Consider the following 18,527-nt stretch of genomic DNA (forward strand, 5'->3'; position numbering starts at 1 on the left):
GGAAAAGAAGCTTCAGGAAGGGCATTTGAAGCAGAGAAATGGTGGGAGTAGTTAACTAAATCTGCAAATGATGAAAACTTCAGTCAAAATGATCACACCCTCCTTTTGATATCAAGGAAAGCTAAGATAACTTAAGAAACAAAACCTATGACAATTTTTAGAGGTAAAAGCCATCTTAAATGTCGTATTTCCCTAACACACGAGGTCCAAAATGGTCTTTTAAAAAAATCTTGTCTGCACAGATACTGAAGCTGAAGCTGAAATATTTTGGCCACCTAATGCGAAGAGAAAACTCTCTGGAAAAGACCCTGATGCTGGGAAAGACTGAAGGCAAAAGGAGAAGGGGACGGCAGAGGATGAGATGGCTAGATAGCATCACCGATGCAATGAATATGAACCTGAGCACACTCCGGGAGAGTGCTCAGGACAGGAAGGCCTGGCGTGCTATGGTCCATGGGGTCACGAAGAGTCGGACACGACTGAACAACAACAACCCTTTTGCTGATGAATCAACTGAGCCTAAATTGATTAATTTACCTAATAGATTTCACAACCTTTAGTTCAACCCTGACCTTTAGAGGCTGCTTTTCTTTTGAGTCTAGGCTCTAGATCAGGGGCACTGAACCTCTTTCAGCCCTAGGGCCAAATTCCATGTGGGAGAAACCTTTTTCTCCAAACAAGTTGGAGGGGTGTATGCCAGTGGTGGGCGGGGCCAAAGGCAAAAAGGCAGAGCCAAAACCCTGCATATTTTAGCTTAAAGCATTACTGCCAATAACTAAGCCAATTCAGCCTTGTAGAATGGGAGGAAACTGTACAAAAGCCAGGAAGCCAACTGGCAATTGAAGGTTGGGGAAAGGGAGCGTGGCCTTCTGGGGAACCACGAGCCCCTGGTGGGTCAGATTTGGCTCCTGAGGCTGTGGTTCTCCACCCCTGCTCTAGCCCATGCATTGCCTTGTTCTATTTGAAGGCTGAGGGGCTTCCTTACAAGTGACTCTTAAAGCTGCCGTTACGTGCAAGAGCCAAGGAGACAGGAATGAACTTAACAACCCTTGGGGAGCAATCCTTTGGCTGTTAGTCAGTGGCTAGACGACCCTAGGATACATCAGTTTCCAGGAACCAACCTCAGAACCCTGAGAACTGAGCTTCCCCCCTCTCGCGCTGCCTCACAGGCAGCTCGGAATGGCCTTGGAAGAGGAGCACGGAGCAGTGAAAACGGGGCGTTCCTGGGGGCATTCTGGGGCGGGGAAGGCGGAAATGCCGATACGATGCATCCTATGTGTTGTCCGGCAGCTGCATCCCCCGCTCCGCCTTCCCACGTCTAGCCACAAATACAGGGCAGCTGAAGCACAGAGGGGACGATCCCCTCCATGCTTCTCCTGCCCTGCATTGGATAGGTGATTACCTCCAAGTTCGGAGGCAGCTGCCTATTCCGGTAGGATTGCTCCCTCCAGGTAGGCTGAAGCCTCCTACATCCATTGTCCTAAGCTGATTTATTTATTTATTTGCAATATTTCTATACTGCTCCACATCAAAGATTTCAGAGTGGTGGACAACAGTTAAAGAATAAAACATGAAAGGCTAAAGGAAGGCTAAAGCTGAGAATGAGCTGAGGTTAGCAAGGGATGCTAAAAACAACAGAAAGGCTTTCTTCAGCTACGTGCATAGTAAAAGGCAGAGGAAAGAAATGGTGGTTCAGCTATTAAATAAGGATGGCAAAACGATAACAGATGACAAAGAAAAGGCAGAGGTGCTCAATTCCTACTTTGGCTCAGTCTTCTCCCAAAAGAGGGTCTATGACCCCCCCTGGCAAAGGCGAAGTACAGGCTGAAGGGGCAGGAGTGCAGCTTGAGATCGACAGGCATATGGTCAAGGAACACCTCATTACTTTGAATGAGTTCAAATCTCCAGGGCCAGATGAACTGCATCCTAGAGTCATAAAGGAACTGGCAGAAGAACTCTCAGAACCGCTGTCTATTCTCTTTGAGAAATCATGGAGGACGGGGGAAGTGCCAGATGACTGGAGGAGGGCTAACGTTGTCCCTATCTTCAAAAAGGGTAAAAAGGAGGAACCTGGGAACTACAGACCAGTCAGTCTGACATCAATCCCTGGGAAAATTCTGGAGCAGATCATAAAGCAATCCATCTGGAAGCACCTTGACAACAATGCCGTGATTACTCGAAGCCAACATGGATTTGTCAAAAACAAGTCCTGCCAGACAAATCTGATCTCATTTTTTGATCAAGTCACCTCCCTTGTGGACCGTGGGAATGCTGTAGACATCATATACCTCGACTTCAGCAAAGCTTTTGACAAAGTGCCCCATGATATCCTGATGAGCAAACTAGCTCAAAGTGGGCTAGATGAAACAACGATCCGGTGGATCCACAGTTGGCTACAGAATCGGACTCAAAGAGTGCTTATCAATGGGACCTTCTCAAACTGGGGAGAGATAACGAGTGGGGTACCACAGGGCTCAGTCCTGGGCCCAGTGCTCTTCAACATTTTTATTAATGACTTGGAGGAGGAGGTGCAGGGAATGCTGATCAAATTTGCAGATGACACAAAATTGGGAGGGACAGCTAATACTTTGGAAGACAGAAACAAAATTCAAAGTGATCTGGATAGACTGGAGCGCTGGGCAGAAAACAACAGAATGGCATTTAATAGGGACAAATGCCAAGTTCTGCACCTAGGAAAAAGAAACCTAATGCACAGTTACAAGATGGGGGATACGTGGCTCAACCACACTACAAGTGAGAAGGATCTTGGAATTGTTGTCGATGTGATGTGGCTGCAAAAAAGGCAAATGCTATTTTGGGCTGCATTCATAGAAACATCGCTTCCAAATCCCGGGAAGTACTAGTTCCCCTCTACTCAGCACTGGTTAGGCCTCATCTGGAGTACTGTGTCCAGTTCTGGGCACCACACTTTAAGAAGGATGCAGACAAATTGGAGAGGGTTCAGAGGAGGGCAACAAAGATGATCAGGGGACTGGAAACAAAGCCCTATGAGGAGAGACTGAAAGAACTGGGCATGTTTAACCTTGAGAAGAGAAGACTGAGGGGAGATATGATAGCGCTCTTCAAGTACTTGAAAGGTTGTCACAGAGAAGGCCAGGATCTCTTCTTGATCATCCCAGAGTGCAGGACACGGAATAATGGGCTCAAGTTACAGGAAGCCAGATTCCGGCTGAACATCAGGAAAAACTTCCTGACTGTAAGAGCAATACAACAATGGAACCAATTACCTGGGGAGGTGGTGGGCTCTCCCACACTGGAGGCCTTCAAGACGAGGCTGGACAGCCATTTGTCAGGGATGCTCTGGCTTGGATTCCTGCATTGAGCAGGGGGTTGGACTCGATGGCCTTGTAGGCCCCTTCCAACCCTACTATTCTATGATTCTATGATATTAAAAGAATTAAAACATTTTAAAAGAGACAGATTTCAACTTAACAAACTGTGGCTGGTCACTCAAGGAAGGCCTCTTGAAACAACAATGTCTTCACGACGCACCAGAAGCAACGCAATGCTGGTGTCTGCCTGACCTCCAAGGACAGGGAGTTCTACAGGAAGGGGGCCACCACGCTGAAGGCTCTTTTCCTTGTGGACTCCACCCAGGCCATGGGTCCATGTGGAATCACCAGGGACATGCCCTCTGATGACCTCAGTGACTGGGCAGGTTGGTAAAGAAGAAGGCGCTCCCTCAGGTATCCTGGTCCCAAGCTGTTGATTTCAATGGACTGAGATATTGTTAACGCCCGGCCCCAACGCAAATCCTCCAAGCTGTACTTTTGATCCTAATCTGTAAATCTGGAGAGCCCCACAATTCTTCACCAGCTCTTTCTCTCCGCTGAGGATCTGAGCGTTTGCCACCCTCCAGAGACGTGGAACTGAACAAACCTATATACATACGCATTCTTCGGCCCAAGGCCCCGCTGGGAGCGTTCGCTCGCCGGCGGGCTCGCCCGCGAAACAGCGAGAGCTCCATCTGAGAGAAGGCGACGAAGTGCCGGGGCGGGGCAGCGCTCCGGCTCGGGGGCGCCGCCGCGCCGCCTGCCGCCTGCAGGGGGCGCGCGAGCGGGTTCCTCCTGCCTCCCCGACTCCCAGCCCAGGCGCTTCAGAAGGTGGGCATCTCTCCTTGCGCGGAGCTGCCTGCTTGGCAGCCCCCGAAACCTCCCACTTCTGCCCTCGGCATCCAGCCCGCCCGTCAGAGGCGAGCGGAGCCAGAGCCCCTCGCCTCGCCTCGCCTCTGCCGAGCGCGGAGGATGGAGCCCGGCTTTCCGGAGGGATGAGCCCGCAGCAGCCCGCCCTCCCCGGAGCCCGACGCGCCTGCTGAACTCGCTGGAAGGGAGGCTTTCAGGCGCGCCGCAGGTTCCCCCCGCTGCCAGCATCGCCGTCCGGAGGCGGGATCGGCACAGCCCAGAGCTTCCTTCCCGATTCGTTGCTCAGGTAAGGGGAGCCTGCTCGCGGCTCGCCTCTGCCTTCCCGAGGACGCGCTCGCTAACTTTTCCCCCCGCCTCTCCTTCCAAGTCATTTCTAGTGGCGGAGGGCCGTTCATTTTCTCGCCTGTCCAGATCAGCCGCGCTTGATTTAGTCACTTTCACTCACACGCGTTTTATTTAGTCTCTCTCTCTCTCTCTCCCTCTCTCTCCCTCTCCCTCTCTCACACACACACACACGCGCGCGCGCGCGCGCGCGCTTTCCTCGCAACGAGGAAGGGCGGTAAGGAACGCGCTCTCACGTGGGGGAACTTTGCAAATAGTCCGGAGACCACCTGGGAGCCCTGTGCAAAGCATGGATTGCCAGGCAGTGGTGATGGGAAATGTGTCCCCCCCCTTTTCTCCCCCCCCTTTTCTCCCCCCCCCCCTTTGGCATGTTGCAGTCTCCGGTGCTGTATTTAATTCACTGAGAAGTAATAGAAATTCACTGAGGCTGCTGGACTTGATCCATCCGGCTGTCCTTGATGGAGGGGTGGTTTTTGTGAGTGTGTGAGAGTTTCTCCGTGGACTACCTTGCGAGGAGCGATATTCTCAGCGTGGGCGTCCACGCAGCCTCCCCCCCCCCCCCCCCGCTCTCCGCCTAACTGTTACTTAGCATCCTAGGAAAAGTTGATGGGGGCAGCGCGGGGGGTGCGGCTGAGATTCTAGAAATCAGCTTCTGTGGCAGTTATTGGTGTCTAACACAGGCGGGACGGGCTTTAAAAGCAATTATGAAAGCCATCTCTCTGTGGAAATGGACACTTCGCTCCATTGAGTCGCTCTGTGCCCAGTAGCAGCTACGGCTGATCATCTGGTGAGCCGCCCTCCGGCTGCAATCCGATGCACGCTTCCCTGGGAGTAAGTGCCGTTGAACTCGGTACGGTTTCTTCGCGAAGAGTCGTGCCTACGATTGCTCGCGCTGCCAGCCTCCGGTGACTGGCTGGGAAATCCCAGTCCCATTGAGAAAATCTTGAGCTGTACGGTGTGGTCAGCCTTTACCCTAATAGAACCATTTCTTGGAATCCATTTATTGGGATGTCTGATTATTTGCTTGGTGTGGAGCATTTTTGAGAGCTGATAGGATTTACGATGAAGATGATTGATGATTAGGACCAGAATGGGAACTTATGTGATCTGGGTTCAGATCTGTGAAACTGCTGCGCGGAGTTGGACAGTTTGCTCGCTTTAATCTTCCACCTGTAAATAATGGGGAACAATAGTGTGGAAGCTGATGGGTTTAGATATTGTTGCTTGACTAAGTGACGCAAGCTTTGCAAATATTGGGTTGAATCCAGATTTATGCTGGATTAACTGTGCAGGCATAAGAGGATTTCTGCACCCCCTTCTTTCTGTGGTGGCCCCTCCAATCCCCTAAAAATGCTACACAGAGTCAGGAGACCTTGCTGGAGGGGGGGAGGGGGATCCCCCCGAAATCAGCCAGAGAGACCTTTTGTGAGTGGAGCATTTCCTCTGGAAGAAGGCACATCCTGGAACCAACCCATGGCGGGCTACACAGATCTAAACAATAACGTTCTTTCTTTCCCATTACTGCATTTGGGTCCCCAAATGTTATTGCACTACAGTTCCCAGAATCCCTGACCATTGGAAATGTTGGCTGTACATTACGGGAGTCCAGCAACATCTGGGAACCCAAGTTTGGGAAAGACTGCCATAAAGAAACAGGAAGGGGTGTGCGAACAAAATGGAAGATTCTTTGCCTTTGGTCCTAAGATTTTGATGCAGTACCTGCAAAGGTCTGCATGGTCTCCTCTTACTTGGCATCAGCTCCAGCTCACCTCACTTATTAAAACTAAATGTTCAAGTGCTGTTGGGGAGAGTTCATAGATACTACCTGAGACGCTTCCTGTATTTGCATAGTAGCATCAGGAAAGGAAATGAACAGTATGTGTGAGAGGCAGCTAAAGAGAGTTTGTGATAAATGTACAGTTTGGAACGGTTTTGAAAAATATAAGGAGGAAGCATTTGTTGCATATAATATCAGGACCAACAGGGTTAACAGGCAACGGTATTGGAAAGGAAGAGAGAGAATATTTTTAAAAGATAGGGATAATGCAAAATTGCTCAGGTTTCTAGTCCTGAAGCAAATTCACCTATTTTGCAAGATTCACCCTCATATATAAAATGCAAGCTTGTCCTGAGTAATACTTTTTCTTTTTTGCACATATGAGTTAATTTGGCTGTCTTTTAAATCGGCTTCTGATGCAAAACCTTAACTGGCTGGGATATACATTTTTTTCTCCAACCTCTCTCTTGCATGCAACTCAAGAAGCAGGTGAGAGCTCAGAGCTGCTTTGTGCATCTTGACCCTTTACTCAGAAGTAGGTCCCACTGAAATCAATAGGACTTCCCCTCAAGTAAGTATGTCTAGGATTGTAGCCTTTTGTAAAGGTACCTGGAAATGTCATTCTCTGCTTATTGAGGAGGGGGAAAGAATCCTAGGTTGATTGTCAGGGTTTATCCTTCACTTTCCACCTCCTAGCCCAGTTCTGCAGTTAGGAAAGTACACTGACTTCTCTTTCCCCATAGCAGAGAGCAGGATGGACCAGCTGTTTCTTGCTGGAATGGATGTCAGGACTGGATGCACGCAGCCAGTGTGGAAAGACAGAACTGTGTTTCTGGTGCAGAGATGCAGCGCAAGCAACACATTGTTTCTTAATGTTCAGTGTGGAATTGGCCTCACTTTTGTCCACTGTAACTAAAACTCCCAGATTACCCAACATGAAGTCCATGTAAAAAAGTTTAATAATGATGCCACCATATCGTTCACTTTGTGCACCATTGGACTGGCCAGATGCAAAGAGCAACTCTGGGTAGCAAAGAGACGTTTTGGAGAATTAGGACTGGAGATGTCGCCTAATGCAAAAGGTTTGCAAGGACTTGAAGGGCCAATTTTGGTAGCACACACGGCTGGCTCTACCATTAGGCAGGGGAGGCAATTCTCCCAGGCAGTAGATGCTCAGGGTCAAGGAATGGAGAGACCTGTATGTGCCATGGGACCTGCCCTGCAACCCCTAAAGCGGGGGCAAAAACATGTGATTCTCCAGATGTTGGTGGACAGCAGCTCCCATTAGCCCTAGCTAGCATAGCCAATGGTAAAGGATGATGGGAGTTGTAGGCCAAAACAACTGGAGGGCCACACGTACAGTGAAGGATGCTGCCCGTCACCAGGGTTGAAACAAGATTCAGCTGCCACTGGTTGGCTTTTGTACATGGAATCAGGGGGCAGGGTGAGGTGCCATCTTCGCCTTTGCCTCAGACAGCAGCATGTTTTGGGCTGGCCCTGGTAGCGCATGGTGATCTTTGGAACTCACCGCCAGGGGATATGATGGCGACTGTAAAGGGAATTAGTGGGTTCAGAAACAGGTATGCAAGCTGATCCTATGCATCTTTACTTAGGAGGTAAGACCTGGTTTAAATGTGAAGGTGGTTGTGCAGGAAAAAAAATGTATCTGTGCAACATTTCATGCAGACAGGACATCATTAAGGCTGCAACCTGTACTCATTTAGCTGGCAATAAGTCCCATTGAACTCAGTGGGACTTACATGTATCGGATTGCACTGTAAACCAGGTCACCTCACTTAAGCAATCCCCATTAGCATGCCAGAGATCTATGGCCTGAGTGGGTCCCCCGCTGGCAGGCTACCACTGAGTGTGTACTGGCAACTGAGGTCCTGGCTTAAAAGAACTGGAAGCTGTACAGGTGAGTTTTTCTTACATGCTCAGTGTTCCATTTAAATTGGATGTAAGCCCCGCTGAGCTTAATAGGGCATTGTATAGGATTATACAGTTTATATCTGAGGAAAAATAGGAACATCTCTCCATGTATGTTTTTAACAAAAAAACCAAAGTCATACCCCAATCCTAAAATACATTTACACAATTCTATGCATTACTCAGAAGAAAGTCCTATGGAATTCAGTTGGGCTTGCTCCCAGGTTTGAATGCATAGGATTGCACTCTTATTTGGCAACGTGCCCCATTCATTTTAATGGATCACGCATCTGAATAATGAATGTGGAATTACATCCCCAAGTTTCCGTTTCCAGGATTGCAGTTCTAAATAATACACTTACCGGTGACTAAGCCCCCATCGAATGCAGTGGAATTTACTTCCAAATAAACATGCATAGATTGTGCTGCACACACTCTTTGGTGAAAACCAGTTCCACCAAAATCTGTGGGACTTATTTCCAACCAGTGTGCCAACACTGGCACATGAAAAAGTGAGGGCACCATCCTCTTGCTCACAAAGATATTCCAACACATGGATGGTATCCACAGGGCATACCTTTTGCTGTCCTGTGGTTTTCTACTAGGGATGGATGGGTGAGAATTTCATGGGGTTCATTTTTTTTTTAAAGAAAAGAAGCTCCCTAAATTCACAAATTTCCCCATAAATGGGATGGGATGGACTAGAAATTTTTAAAATAAAGTAATGTGGGAGAAAGCAAAAGTGTCAGGTTTGTCCATCCAGGTAGAGGACTTCGAGTGCTCAGCTCTTAACATTCTAAATTTGAATCCCAGTGTATTCAACTATGTTTGTGGTGCTGGATTAGGGTCGCCAGCTCTTTTTTATGACAGGTTCTTCATCTCTAACAGTTCCACGGAAGGGGGGTGCGACATGGTCTTCTCCATGCTAGGCATATCTGCAGCCAGTGAATCTCACCAGTGTAGACGGGTGAGAATTTCATTTGCTTTGTTGCTTGGAAACTTTCCAAAATTCACAAATGTCTTCTCAAACAGGATGGAGAGAACTTGGGATAATGATGATATGAATGTGGGAGAAAGCGAAATGGACAGATTTGTCCGTTGCTAATTTTTTTACATTACTGTGAACTGGCTATTGTCAGAGGTAGATCCGAGGGTCAGATCAACTTTTGGATAAAGCCAAAAAGGTTCCAGTTATGTCCTGGTTCAGCAATCCCCTTTAGGCTTAATATGGAGAGCCTTTGTGCTGTTGGCCTCATAGATTTATGAAGAGAAAAATGGGTAAGGTAACACCTTGTATTGGACTCATCTAAATTGATGGAGGAATGATCCCAGCTTTCCAGCTCTTCATTAGTCAGATCCGTCTCCTTCAGGAAGGAACATAAGAAACTGCTGTATTCTAGGCGTGGCTGTTTGTCCACATTGGCCAGTATGGTCTAGTCTAACTGGTGGTGGCAGTCCCCCAGGGTTCCAGACATCCTTTCCAATCAGCTGCTTCCTGCTCCATTTTCACTGGAGATGCCAGAGATTGCAGCTGGGACCTGCTGCATGCAAAGCATGTTATACTCCACCACTGAGCTTATAATAATGCAAATGGGGATAAGACAGTAGAAATGGGCTTGTCAACCCAGTAGTGCAACAGATGGTAGACCCACACTACAATCCAAAACTATGTTTGTAATCCTAAACTGACTTACTTGGAAGTAAGTGCCAGTGGGATTTAACTGGATTTACTTCTGAGTTAACACACACTGTCTCGGACTGCAAGAACCATTGCTTTCACATATTGTATGCATGTCACTTGATCTCCCTACCCATGATGATGGTCACTGAAGGTGTGAACTGCCCCCATTAAAAAGTGTTGGGTTGGACCCATCCAGATGTAGTCATATTTTGAGTAGACCCATTGAACTCAATGGGGCTCCAGTTAGTCATGACTGGCTTAAGTCCCATTGAGCACAATGGGCCTACTCTAAGTATGACTGAGTCTGGATCCAAGCCACTGGGTTTGAGATGGCCTAAACGTTTTACTCAGGGTGACCCATTGACACATGGAAATTATCAATTGATGCTGCAGACATCCAGTAATGAACATGCGTGTGCAAGCCAGCCCTAAGTTTGGCTTGCTTTCAAACAAACTTGAATCTGATGGGCTTTCATTGGGGATATCCATTAGTTTTAAGGTACTAATATATGAACAAATGCGTTAAATATTGGTGCTTGGTGCTAGGGAATACATTTTTAATGCTAGCTTCAACTCCTTTTCAGATATGTCACTGCAGTCCAATGAACTGACTTGTTCAAGTCTTCTCCTGTCTCAACTCTTTACCTCACTCACAGATATTTCTTTACTTTTCTCTCTCGCAACTTCGTTCCAGGGTTGTCAGTTAGTAGTAATAAAGTGGGAAATGCCACAATGAAGAATCTATGCAGCCTCAAGTTAAAGAGACAGATTTCCTCAAAATGCTTTAGATTAAATTTTGCTTCCCATCCAGTTCTACATTTCTGAATCTTCATTGTTAGTTCTGTTTTGGTGCTGTGTAAAATATGAAGCTGATGATGTGATATCTGTGAAATCTTTCTCTGAAAATGTTGTTTGTCTACCTAAAAGAAAAAAGTTAAACCATGTGATTTAATTTTAGTCTTGGTAGATTAAACAAAAAACAAAAATGCACAATGTTCTTACTAAAGTTTGTCTTGCAGTTTTGCGTAGATTTGATGTTATGTCTCAAAATAGAGCATATCCATTATTTTTCCACTGATGAACAGGGGGCTAGATTGGGCAGATGATTAATCTTTATACGACAGATTGTACATTAAAGTCAGTGAAGAGCACAGGCTGTTTAAGGATCCCAATATTAGTATTTGTGATTTGTTACGGAAACTTGATTAAACGAGCAATCCTATGCATATTTAGACAGAAAAAGTCCTGCAGCTTCCAGCATCCCCCAGCCAGCATGCTGGGAGTTGTGGGACTTTTTTTTTCCTGTCCAGACAGGCATAGGATTGCATCCTAAATAACTTTGCATTAGAGCCTCTTCCTTGGAATGCCCCATTGAATGATTGCAGAAAAGTTAGATTTGTGTTAAAAATAGACATTTTTACAGTCTTGAACTGACCAGCTGGAGACAAAATGTAGCAGAGCATTCTTGCCAAGTAACCACAATTAAATAAGTTTGAGGTATGTATTTTGTCAGATCTAGGATGAGTTAATGTAAGGAAGTTCATGGGAGGAAAGGAGTGGAGGCTGGTGGCCCCGATATCAGTGGGGCTATGAATCCACTCTGGGTTTAAGTCAGAACCAGTCAGAACTCTAAAGGAGGACAGAAGATAGGGTTCATCCCCTGGGATAGCTCCTTTAGAGTTCTGGCTGAAACTCAGGATGGATTCACAGCCATCAGAGCCACCAGCCTCCACCAGTGGAGGAAGAGTCCAGCAGAACCTTAAAGATGAACATATTTATTAAAAGCCAGTGCCCAAGCTGACGGTAGTGCTAATATTGTGCTCGCACAGCCTTCCCTAACCTATCGCCCTCCAGATGCGTTGGGACTGCAACGCCACTGGTCATGTTGGCTAGGCATCATGGGAGTTGCAGTCCCAACATATCTGAAGGGTGCCAGGCTGGTGAAGGCTGTGGTGTAAGCAGCCTCTAGGGCAACACCAATAGTGTTAGATGGCGCGATGGGTTTTCTCGGAAAACCCATTGCACCAGCACTGCAATAGAGGATGCTTACACACATAACATGACATACGTTCGCGCTGGTGTTCACTTGGATGCTGCCCTATGTCATAAGCTTTCCTGTCCTTCTCCCATGCCTCGTCCCACATTATTCAGGAGGGTCCCTGACACACACACCCGGCCCTGAGAGTCTTTTTGCAGGCATAGATGGCTGTATAGGAGAGGAAGGGATGGAAATTTTTCCTTCCATGAACATCCTTAACTTAACTTTGGCTCCAAGCCATTGATTCTGAATGTGTGGTGTGGACCACGCTATTTCAGTGGAACCTTTGAGAAAGTATTGGAGTTATTTTCCCCCCCATGTAATATCCACAGTCTAACACAGAGTTTATGCTCAAACCCATTGATTGAAATGTATGTGCACATGCTTTAACTGGTGCTGGATTTTGGCCAACATATGAAGAACTGGAGTGTGAGATGCACAGCCATGGTCAGCAATGTTCTCTAATAAATCCATTGAGCTTCAGTGATATGTACTTTCATTATAAGTCATTATAACCAAGGCTACCAAATGTGACCCAGCGAGCCCTTCATCAAGTAGTCTTCTTTCAAATGTGCAGCAGAACCTGTCTTCGTGTAATATATTTTAAGGACATGACATGGCAGTTCTTAACAGTGGCACTATCACTGCTTTGTCTCGGAAGAATGAAATGCATCAGCCAACCTCTGCTGAGGAATGACCCAATCAGAATTCCCAAACAAAGCAAACCCCATTTGCTCCCTTCCTGTTATGCAGAAAGTAACTTTGTTCTATTGAGTTGTGATTGGGTCCCTACTTATTCCTCCCGACAGACGGGAGGAATAATGTTAGGTCCATGACAGTTATATGCCCCGTGTGCTGGCTCCACGTTTTTGCAGGCCCTGGGGCTAAAATCCTCGATGGGCCCCTCCCTCAGCGAGCCTCCCTTCTCACCACCATTGTCCTCAACTGCTATTGCTCCTCTTCCTCCTCTTCATCACCACCACTTGCTTGCTTGATGGGCGGAGAGCCTGTGAGCAAGTGGGCAATGGCGTCTAAGAACACAAGGAGAGCCCTGCTGGATCAGACCAAGGGTCCATCTAGTCCAGCGTTCTGTTCACACAGTGGCCAGCCAGCTGTTGATAGGGATGTTAGAGAATTCCGCCATGGATCCCAGGGGGGCTGAATTCCAGTGAATTCGGCCCCCTGGAATCTGTGGCGGAATGCAGCCCCCCGCCCCACCACCCCGCGAAAGCGAATGTAAAGAAATTACAAGAGAGAGAGAGAGTAAAATAATGTAGCTATATTTTAAAATAAAAATCAACTGCAAATCTCATGCTAGCAAGATGTAAAATCAAGCCAGACAGCTGTGCCTTGTTGGGTCTGCTGTTAATTGCTTTCCCAAACTGGTGTTTATCACCAGTGTGTGTGACAATTGATAAGTATCTATACATGCATGCACACACATACACTCCATATCCTGGCTTTTGGTATGGATATGGTCTATATTATATGTTCTAACATATATTCAGCAGATGTTTCAGAGGGCCATTAAGTTTAATGAATATACAGGGATGACTTTGAGATGATGGCAGATGTGGCAACCAAGCTACCTTGGATTTAGGTTATCTAAGAGGAGGGGAGGGGAGTTCTTTGTAGGAATTATAAATGTATATATTTAAAATCAAGAAGATACTTTTAAAAGCTGAAGGCGGGAATCACTCTTCAGTCTTGCCTGGCTGGGCCCTAAAGCTCAATGCTTATGCATGGTCACTTAAATAACCTCCTTGGGCATTGTTATCCACACACTGGTAAGCAATAGGTTTGACGACTGCAGTACTTTGTATACGGAATTGCATTTGAAGACGTCTATGAATCTTCAGTTAGTACAAAACAATCACAACACAACAACAGCTAAAAAAATGCAACATCTAGGTTGATTATTAGGACTGGCTATACAGAGCATAATTCGCCAGGTCTGAAACTGCTGTGATGGCTACCAGTCCATTTCTGGACACAACGTACAGTGTGTGTGCATGTCTGTATACCTAAGTGGCTTTGGACCTGGATCCTGAAGGGATGGTCTTCTACCACACATCCTTTCCAAAACACTACATTTGAGGGTCTCCTTTGGATCCCCACCCCCACCATTTGAAATTAGATGGGTTATGACAGAGAGGGGGCTTCTTGGTTGTGGCACCCCATTTATGGAATGCCCTCCTCAGAGAGGTTTGCCTAGTACCAGCTGTGATGTTGTTCTGGCTGAAGCAGTAGTTTAAAAGAATCCCATGAAAAACAAGCTTTTTTTTTTTAAAGGGCACATTTCATATTGTCAAATGCTCTTTTCTAATGAGATGCTCATATGGCTTCCCTTCGAGCACCAGTTTGTATTGCGCAATTCCTTTAAAGATAACAGCATCCAGGGAAAATAAAGCAGGGGACTGCAAGATTTTGGAAAGCTCACTTGTGAGTTGGTTCATGCCAATCTGGCAAATCTAATGTGAAAAAGATGCATTTTAATCCAATTGAATAGGAGAGTTAAGCATGTGCTTAGGTATCTCGCACTGAATTCTGTGAAACTTCAAAGTGCTTTCATTTGCCTGGATCATGCCAAACAGGGCATAGGCTAACCCAGCCTTCCCCAATCTGGTGCTCTCCAGATGTGTTGGACTATAACTCCCATCAGCCCCAGATATGATGGGAGATGTAGTCCAACAGTTGATGAGAGACTTCAAGGCCCTTCTCCCCTTTCTTAACACTGAATTTGGACTGGCCAAGATTTCAAATGGAGGACACCTTGAAATAGAGAACTGTCCTCTGTAAAGTAGGACACCTGGCCACCCTGTAATGCTATCAGATAGGACTCCAACATTTGACGGTTACGTAGTAGTTCGATGTGCCATAAAATTAATTTATTTGTTGATGACACAATTTCATAAATAACAAGCCCCCCATCTCTCTTTCCGGGAACTTAGTGATTGCTAGCCCAATATGGAGAGTTCATTGCATTAAAAGTCAATTATGCAAAATTGGAGATTTTACCATTAAATATAACAGAGGGTCAATGAGAAATGATGAAAGCCCAGTTTGGTTATAGGTGGGTTAAGGGAATGTGGAAACATGTGGGGGTTTACATTATCATTAGTAGTTCTATTCATTTAAAAAACTGTATCAAATTGATTGGCTCTGTTTAAAAGGGATTTGAAACAATGAGAAAAATGAAATATGTCATGGTGTATAACAATACAAGAGTTGAAAATTATCATTCTTCCTAAAATATTATTTTACTTACAAACAATTCCAATAAGAATTCCCAAGAAAAAGCTTCAAAGGGGGGGAAAATCCCTACTCCCCAAACCCCTATTTGATACATTTATAGGGGATAAATTTATAGGGGAAAAGCAAGGATGGTCAGGTAATAAGAGAGGTTTAAATACACCTGGTCTCAAACTTCACTATGAAGCAACACACTTGTACTTCATATTTGTTATTGGCTGAACCATCAAGGGTCATCAAGTCAAAAGGAATGGTTGGACTTGGGATAATCATATCTTGTAGGTTATACCTTGGAGGAAATCATATGGACGAAAGGCAATCTAAGACTGTGAACACAGTTGGAAACTGGAGCTTGAGTTCAACATTTCCTTGCATGGAATGAATGGAGAACATTTCTTGTTCCAGGTATTTTCCCAGGGTGTGTTTCCACCAGTGATTTACACCAGCCTGGCTGCATGGTGAGATCTCTGTTTCCATGATGTCATGGCCATTCAACACCAGCCCCTCATTTTATCGCTTGGCAACCGCTTCTTCTGAGACTGCTTATAGTCTGACTTTTCCAGCTTACCGCGGCTTCATTACTGACTGGTGTGGTGTGGTGTGGTGTGGTGTGGACCACGCTATTTCAGTGGAACCTTTGAGAAAGTATTGGAGTTATTTTTCCCCCCATGTAATATCCACAGTCTAACACAGAGTTTATGCTCAAACCCATTGATTGAAATGTATGTGCACATGCTTTAACTGGTGCTGGATTTTGGCCAACATATGAAGAACTGGAGTGTGAGATGCACAGCCATGGTCAGCAATGTTCTCTAATAAATCCATTGAGCTTCAGTGATATGTACTTTCATTATAAGTCCCCATATGCTGTTACTGACTTTTGTTAGCCCTTCTCGTTGTTCAACCTTAAATTAGAAAAAGGAAGAGCTATTGGAGTTCATTGAAGTAAATGTCACATATATTTTAAGTATTGGGTCACATCCCTGGGATCTCATGTAGATATAGATTGCAAAACCTTTTCTCTGGGACTCTTTGGAGCAGAGTTAAAATCAATCTCAGGCAGAAGCAGTGGATTATATGGGAGATTGGTTAGAACAGCCTTCCCCAACCTGGTGCCCTCCATAAGTGTTGGACTGCAGGTCCAATCAGCCCCTGGGGATGATTGTGAATTGTAGTCCAACATATCTGGAGGACACCAGGTTGGGGAAGGCTTGGTAAAGGATCTTCTTTACGTGGCAGTCTTAAACACATTTACTGTAGATTAGGAGTGCAGTTCTACACTATACATATCTATTCAGAAGTAAGTTCCATTGAATTCAGTGGAGCTTACTCCCAGGTTTATGGCTATAAGACTGCAGCCCAAATCCCACTGAACTCCAGTGAGGGTCACTTCTGAGTAAAGCTGTTTAGGAATTTACTGCACATCTCTTAAAACAGGGGTGGGGAACCTATGGCCCTCCAGTTATTGTTGGAATGCAAACTCCATCATCCAGCCATCATGGTCAATGGTCAGAGGTAATGGGAGTTGTAATCCAACAACCTCTGGAGGGGCTTCCAATTCTCAAACACAATGCTTGTTAAACAGTACCTTAAAAAGAATTGTTCGTAGTAATGAAAATGCCCGTGCATTAGTAAGGGAGGTGCAGTGCTATCCTGTGGGTATCTACTCAGAAGTAAACCCCACTGACCTCACTGAGACTTAGTCCTAAGTAAGTGGTCATGTATAGAAGATTGCAGCCATAATGTATGTAGTTCTTTTCATGAGGGTGGTGAAATGTTTCTGGACTTTGCTGATTTGCCACAGTTTGGTGGAACTGTATTGAAAATGTTACGTTCACGCAGGAAATAGAGAGCATGTGTTAGAAATGCCCTTGCAGTGATTCAATAAATGGATGCAACTTTTCTGAGATGACTGCTGGCGTAGGGATGGGCAGAAGGGTCTCATGGTAGATCTGTAAGTGATTTGCAATAGATCAGCAAGGATTTCTGATTCCTAGGTGCTTCACATCAGCAGCAACAAAATTAACCCCCCCACACACACATACACTGCCCTAAATTATACTGCTGTAATGCAGAAAGTTTGGGGTAACCAGGAGTGTGTGTGCATGCATAGAAGGTCTGTGAGCTCCTCTCAATTCCGGTAGTCAAAACAAAACAAATTCCTGGACTGGGAATTCTTTAATTCTAACTGTGCATCTTTTGCACCCAGCTCTTGTTGGTGGATCTAGGGGTTTTAGTAAAAAACAACAACAACCCCAACCCTGTATCTTGCAAGCCTGAAGTTTACCCACTCCTGTGCTCAAATGCAGTGTCCTGTGCATGCATGGTTGGAGTATAATACATTTTGCAGAAAACTACAGACATTTGCTGGAGTTTCCAAAGGCTTTTGCAGCAAGCTTTCTTCTGTCAATGGGGGGTATGTGGGTGGAGAGTCTAGAAAAATGGGAATAACCAGTCTTGTATAATCACTTCGATGGAAGAGATGCTTTCATTCTAAGCAACTTATGGAACCCTTTGGGACACAGAGAAATGAAATTTTGTAACGTTTATTTACAGTGCTATCCTACACATGTCTACTCAGAAGTAAGGTCTGCTGATATTGTGGATATTGGTTTGGATCTGAGTCTGTGTGTTTTCTGTGGCTGGAAAAAGACGAAAATACAGTATTCTCAACTGGTTCGCGGTATCGGAGGAAGGGCCGTATCCCAGGAGAAGGACTGTGACTCAGTGGCAGAGCAACCACGTTTGCATGCAAAAGGCCCTGGGTTCAAGCCCCAGCATTTCCTGAGAGGGCTGGGGTAGATCCTGGTATAAAGCCCTAGAGAGCTGTTGCTGTAGTGTGGTCGATATTGAGCTAGATGGACCAACAGTCCCATCTCACCATGAGGCAGCTGCCTGTGTTCATCATGGACATCCAGATTAGAAAAGCAACCCAGGCCTGTTGCACTGCAGTATATTACTAAACATCTGTCTGGATCCGGTTCAGGGCAGAAAGTATATTGGCACGTGACAAACGGCGCCGATTTAGACAGGAATACTTTGGCCTACAACAGCCTGGCAGCGGGACTGTCCACTTCTGAGCTGCTCCTTGCCTTTTGCAGAAATTTGATCTGCAAAAAACCCCACAAAAACAACCCCTGCACAGGTGCTCACATTTATCCCCATGCCACAAAACCCTTCAGCTGCTGCTGATTTCTGAAGATCAAGGTGCTGTTAAAGGCACAGGTGCAGGCAGAGTCATATTTGACTGATCACTTGGCCTGCCTTAGCCCACAGTGACATTAGTCCTGGCTGCTCGGCAACTTTCCCTCCAACCCAGGCTGCGGTAGCAATGGATGATCCACA

General features: G+C 45.9%; 1 protein-coding gene across 7 annotated transcripts in view; it reads left to right on the forward strand.

Annotated features, from left to right (window-relative positions):
• Positions 1 to 18,527, forward strand: part of CPNE4 (copine 4) — a 272,750-nt gene that overhangs the window by 16,984 nt on the left and 237,239 nt on the right. Inside the window, exon 1 of one of the 7 annotated variants that reach the window (XM_084858174.1) lies at positions 4,041 to 4,449. The exons of the other annotated variants lie outside the window; for them this stretch is intronic. The gene's annotated coding sequence lies outside the window, so the exon portion shown is untranslated. Of the gene's footprint in view, positions 1 to 4,040; positions 4,450 to 18,527 lie in introns of those variants that run through there. 7 annotated transcript variants of the gene reach the window in all.

Source organism: Heloderma suspectum, chromosome 5 (assembly GCF_057233095.1).
Source record: "Heloderma suspectum isolate Gila_16-S chromosome 5, 16-S_ref, whole genome shotgun sequence".
NCBI lineage: Eukaryota > Metazoa > Chordata > Lepidosauria > Squamata > Helodermatidae > Heloderma > Heloderma suspectum.